This window comes from Lycorma delicatula, chromosome 1, assembly GCF_047948215.1.
Source record: "Lycorma delicatula isolate Av1 chromosome 1, ASM4794821v1, whole genome shotgun sequence".
NCBI classification, from domain to species: Eukaryota; Metazoa; Arthropoda; class Insecta; order Hemiptera; family Fulgoridae; genus Lycorma; species Lycorma delicatula.
In genome coordinates, this window is record NC_134455.1 from 267,261,497 (window position 1) to 267,268,018 (window position 6,522).

Consider the following 6,522-nt stretch of genomic DNA (forward strand, 5'->3'; position numbering starts at 1 on the left):
ATAATTATCCGTGCTAAAGAAGTTAAATTAAAAAACAAAATATTTTAATCAAGTTATAAAACGTTTAACTCATAATTTATAAAAGGTATATGACACCATTTATACGAACAGATAAACGGTAAGTTTGAAGCAGTTTTCTGAATACATCATAAATTTGCAAATTTGGATGAGAATTGTTTAACACACACAATTTTAAACAATTTACGATGAAAAAAAATTAGATCCTGACAGAATAAAGAATTTTATATTGCAGGAGACATGCTTCTTTTTTCTACCCTGTTAACAGTCCTGATTCCAAATCAAATCAGTTATCGCTCCCATTTCAACTCTTCTGAAAGTAGCAATAACATGTCATTTATGTAAAGAAAATGTTAGAAAAGCCCAAAAAAGGCAGTATAAAATTGAATGTAATTAGCTGATAAAAACAGATACAAATTTAAACAACCAAAAAAATACTATTTTTTCGAAACATTTGACTCAATATCCATCGATTAAACCAAACTTTAATTTTTAAAATAACAAGATTATCTTGCGTGATTTTTATATAAAATTTGGCAGAAAAACTGACTGTGGAAACCAGTTGTTGAAAACTGGGCCTCCTCTGTTTTTTTTTAAATACTAGAATTTAGAAATGTAAAAATCGTGCAAGATATGAAAAAAGGGAAAATTTACCTCTGAATTTAATTGTTTCCTTTCCACCTTGAGTTCAATATCGAACTTCAAAATTGAGCTGTTTTTCATACTTTGCAAATACATTATTGATCCAATCTGAAAGTGAACCGCAATTAAAAATGTAATTTACAACACACTTTCTCTTGTTTCATTTCTTGCGTGATTTTTACATTTTGCAATTTTATTTACAGAAACATCGAAAACAGGAATAATATTACCGATAATCGGTTTTTACTCTTGTCTTTGTGCCAAATTTCATCTGAAAAAAAATTGAAAATTTAATGTATGAAATTAAATAATAAAATATTTAAAATTTGGTTGAAGATTATACATAGAAATTTCAAACTTCTCTAGAATAATATTTTTATGGTCTGTGTATATATATATATAAATATATATATATATGTATATATATATATATATATATATATATATATATATATGTATATATATATATATATATATATATGTGTATATACACACAGATATATATGATTACTGACAATAAAGATATCTTCATCTTCAAAAAGAAAAATCTTCAAGATTCTCTGGTACGCTTTCCAGCAACAACACGTGTGATTTTTTGTAAATGCCTAATAGTGTGCTTTAAAAGTATAACAGGTAATACTAACATCATTAAATATTAAATCGAAAACTTTGTTCCAAATCTAAAACTGACACATCTAAAGAACTGAAAAAAGTAACACACTGAACTACTTACTTTTATAAATGATAACCAAACAATATTTTTTAGATACTTTAAATATCCCATTCAGAATTTCCAAAAGATCATCATGAACTGACTGGTTTGCAATCGGATAGAATAAAAATTACAGTTAAATGATGTGTTATCGCATCGTTTTTTTCATAGTTGATGATCTCATAAAACACTTTTATCACAGATTACAGAAATGTATGAAGAGAGATCTCTATTTGATACAGAACTGTATAAAGAGAATCTCTATTTTTTTCGTTTTATCCCTAAAAGTAATTTACCTATAAACAATCAATAAGTTAGAAAAAAATTGCGTCACATTATGTATACGAAAATCATTCTCCTTAAATGAGTTTGCTAATACATACTATTAAAAAATATATTTTTAACGAGATTTTAAATAGGTTTGTTTGCAATCAACCGATTTGTTCTTACGAGATCAATTATAAATCAAAATACTGATTTCTGATGTAAATTCAATTTGCTTGCTTTTCTTTGATTATTTTTTTCACGAAAATGTAAATTTCAAAGAATGATTTCATTATATTAATAAAATAAATAAATATAATAATATTTTGCTAACATATTTTTATTCATCAGTTTTTAGCCAGAACTTATTTGTAAACTTTATGGTACACAAGACAAAATTTTAAATCGGAACAAGCTGAGATATAATACGAAAATAAACATAAAATTAGTAAATAACAAATAAACAAGAAGAACAATATTTTAAAATTTATTAGGGAAAATGTTTCGTCAGTCCCATTTTTTTTTTTTTTTTTGACTACGCTATTCTAAAAGAGCTTTTATTTTCAAACTTTTGCATGCAACTTAGAGTCACTATAAAAAGTTTATTTCTCATCATAATTCATTCATACCTTTTGGTTTTGTAACAGCTGTCCTTTCAGTAATACTGACCAGGAACTTTTATATTCACCTCAGGAAAGGAAAATCGATTAAAATATAAAATCTATAAAATTTAATGTTATTATAAAAAAAAAAAAATAATAGTATCATCGTAGTTAAAATATCTTTTACAATCGAGATGGTAAAACTATTTATTTAATACTAAAATAATTAAAAGAAAAAATGGAAGTATGGACGTCAGGAGTTACAATCCAAGGAAAAACTAAAATGTAAATCTTCATATTATCATTTTAACTGAAACTAAAAACGGGCCAAAATTTAAAAAGAAATATAAGTAACTTCTAAAGATAAGTAAGTATTTTAATGAATTTAAAAAAAAATGGATGCCGGGGTAATACAAAACCTTAAATTCCAAGTGAATAGTCGATGATTTATTGGCGTGAAATTTGACATTTCATCCGTCATTTGCAGTACAGATGAAGTACGGATGATTCTATTAGACGATAACTAATTCTGCCTGCTGCAATCGCATTTTACAGCAAAGATCTTCATGATTTTGAAGCTCCCACCAAGAATAGGTTATTTGCTGTTTGTTTGCCGTAATGTAGTTTCGTGGATGGAGTCGGCTTAACTTATCCTCAAGAAGTTTTTGAAAGAAAGACAGCGTTAAGGTAACCATTCTTATATTACAGACAGAAAGTTTTATAACATGTGACAGGACTGAGTTATTTTATTAAGAACATGGTGTAAGAGATATATAATTAAGTAAAATTGTCATAAAAGTAGAACACCATAAGTAAAGAGTTCTTTCTGACAACTAAATTTATTAATATCGAAGAGTAATCATTAAAAGAAATGTTACTGACTTTAGCTTTAGCAGGCAAACAAATGTATGAAATAAATAATCCAAAAATGCCAAAACTAGATATGCATAAAAAATACGTTTTCTGCAACCTGCAAGAAAGCATGTGGATAAGACTTATCTTAAACTGTATATAATGTTTTTGTTTTAAATAAAAGAAAAATGTAAACGAGAACTGAATAAATAAATAAAAAAAACTAGTCAAAACCAACTGCTTCAACAATTTATGCCAAAAAGAGTTCTTTACTGACCCGTAATATTTACATTAAAATATTTTTAAATCCCTGTAATTTATACCTTGGCTAGTAAATTTTAAGACAATAAACAGAGTTGATATAATAATGTTTGCATTTTTGACGTTGTAAATTTTAATTAATCAACTTTATCGGTCATTCATTTACTTCAAAAAAGTACTTCATCACCAAATATACTGAAAGTAATTGTATTTACACAACAGAAAACACCACCAATTTATTTGATTTCAGAATTACTTTGACGAATAGCAAATGTAATATGACCGGATGTCTGTAAATAGCACCAGATACAGCTAAATTTTCAAAGCTTCTATCGGATGACTATAAGCCAATCACTATCAGGCAAGTAGCAAATCGCATTTAACAGTAACTTTTTCTTTGCCCTAACAAAGACAAGACATTTATAATTTAAGAAGCAAAAATCGCCAAAGTTTCATTTACAAGCAACATACATTTTTATTTGTTTTAATTTGATGGTTCTCACATTACGGATGAATTATAAAACAGAATATCTCTGACTACAAACAGAAATCTAGAAAAGATTTAGTCTACTAAAAGAGAGTTTTGGACTACTGAACAGACTATCTCATAGCTACGATATGAACGATATTATTTTGCTAAATTACGAATAATGTATATTGTAAAAGGGTTTGTTCTGATTATTTTTAATAGTACATTACTCATATGAGTAACACACTATTCCAGTTACGTGTAATCTAAACACACTCGCTTTCTCTCTTAATACAAGTATAGAATATATATAAATTTATATAAAAATATTTTAATACAAATTTTTCAAACATGTAAGCTGTAAAGTAAAATTTCAAAAATGCAGTAAATATTTTGAGATATATTTCATGTTAGTCCATAAAATTCGAGGTTCAAACCAATAAAACATAATTTATATGCAACAAAGTAGGTCTTTGTTTTACTATAACAAAAGGAACATCGCATTATTTAGTTTAAAACTTTTCCATCAACTACAGTAAATTAATAATTGTCCCTCTCAACAACCTAATGTAATTTACATTGTTTCTAGTTTTATAACAATGAAATCCGTAAAAAACAACATAAAATAAATCAATTGAATTATTTTTAATAACTATATAATAGTAATAACATTATTATTATTATTCTATATGTATAAATGTTATATAAGTAGTATAACCATTTCTTGAATTTACAAATCTGTTCAGTACTCATTGAAGTAAAAGAGAAAATTAATAATAAAAATAGTACGAATAATAAAACTAAGAGATTATTAATAAAAAAAAAAAACATTTCGTTTCAAAAAACATACACAAGAAATATTGATTAATGCAGGAAGATTTTTTTTTTGTTTTTTTTTAAATATACTTTTGTGGGAATGTTTTGTATTATTTAAATACATCAAATTATTTCTTCCAACACCTGTACGTACAGTATTTTTATTTTATCATTAGTAGAGCTTTAAGGAAACAAGTTTTTTTGAAGAAAGAGTTATTGCTTACTTGTTCTGAAAGATAACAGTGAAGTTTACACGCTGACAGAATCTTCACCGGTTGGCTTCCCTGGACGATATCATCTGACGGCGTTTCGGCGGCTACTGAGCTGATAGCAAGGGGCCGTTGCTAAGCAACCAGAGCGCAGGCGTCGCTCACGAAACCCTGGGTGCACCTATTGCGATGCCTATACCCCATGAAACATACACATACACACTCTCATGAGAGACTTATATTACGTTTCTGTTATTTACGCAAGCGCGTATCCTAATAACAACCCTCAGTACACACACCCGCACACGGTTTCAAACAAATATTTCATCACATAATAAAGATGATTTTTAAACGTACATATAATAAATTAAATCAGAAATTACAGTTTTGTTTATTGTAGGTGGTTTTACCATTAAAAATCGTTACATAATCGTCATCTGTAATACAAATAGAAAGAAATGACTATGTCTGTACTGAAGGCGTAAAAACATTTTTCGGATAACTATTTCAATAAAAGGCCAAATTTTATGCAATTAAATCAATATTGTATTAAAACCTATGATAATGAATAATAGTAATTCTAAAAATTATAAATGTAACGTATGTAAATATTTTATTTCTTGATTAATCCGCTGATCAAATAGCCGATTAAAAATCCAATTATAATTTTGCAGTGGGAAGATCTGTGAAACCGGCCGTTCTTAAAACGATGTTCTAGTAGTTGTAGTTTAACAGCAGCCACCAAAATCACATCAGTTGCCCAACCAGGAGACCAACTGACTAACGTTTTAAAGTTCCTAGAATTGATTTTGTGCCTAGACACTGCAATTTTTTCAAGAGAATACTGTTATTTTTTTATTTTATTTCAAAACCATTTTTTTAAATTCATCACGCTGGGTGTGAAAAAGAATGTGGAAATCTAATATCAATAAAATGTAGTATGTAGTATGTAAAAATATATGTAAATATGTAAAATGTATATAGTATGAATGTATGTATAAAATGTAGTATATATAATATTTAAAATGTAGTATGTAATTTACGAAATATTTGACAATGTTGAAAATGAAATAAGTTCACAAAAACGCTACTTTAAAAATATATGTCAAGTGTTCAAACTATTTTTGTCCTATCTTATAACTTACAATTGTTATTAAGATGATGTTATTTATTTGCTTCCGGAGATTGGTGTAATATTGGGTCCCACTAAGACCTAAAAATCAGGAGGAACCCGTATTCGATAATTTGATTACAAGTTATTCACACAATACAACAACAACAACAACAACGACGACGACGACGACGACGATCATAACAACAGTAATAATAGTAAATAATACAATTATTATTATTATAAATGTATGTTTTTATTGAAAAATATATCATCAATATCATATCATTTGTTACGATTATTGTTTTGTTCTTATAAGAGCATTATGAAGTACATGAAATTATCACATTTTACACAACCATCACTGTAAATAAACTCAAAACAGTTTGCAATTTTCAATTAAATTTTTAAATTGAATATTTTTAAAGATAAATTGAAATTTACGTATGAATTGGAACTTCTAAGTCTCTAAATAAAAACAGAGTTAAATATTTAAAAAAATAACTAGTGTAAATAGGAAATCTACAAATAATAAAATTCATAAAAATTAGAACCATCCAGGGTAA

General features: G+C 26.8%; 1 long non-coding RNA gene across 1 annotated transcript in view; it reads right to left on the reverse strand.

Moving 5' to 3' along the window:
- LOC142318308 (uncharacterized) overlaps positions 1 to 4,934 on the reverse strand; it is a 162,900-nt gene extending 157,966 nt beyond the window's left edge. The window contains exon 1 of the long non-coding RNA XR_012754871.1: positions 4,861 to 4,934. This is a non-coding gene — a long non-coding RNA (uncharacterized LOC142318308). The remainder of the gene's footprint in view (positions 1 to 4,860) is intronic.
- Between the last annotated feature and the right edge of the window lie 1,588 nt (positions 4,935 to 6,522).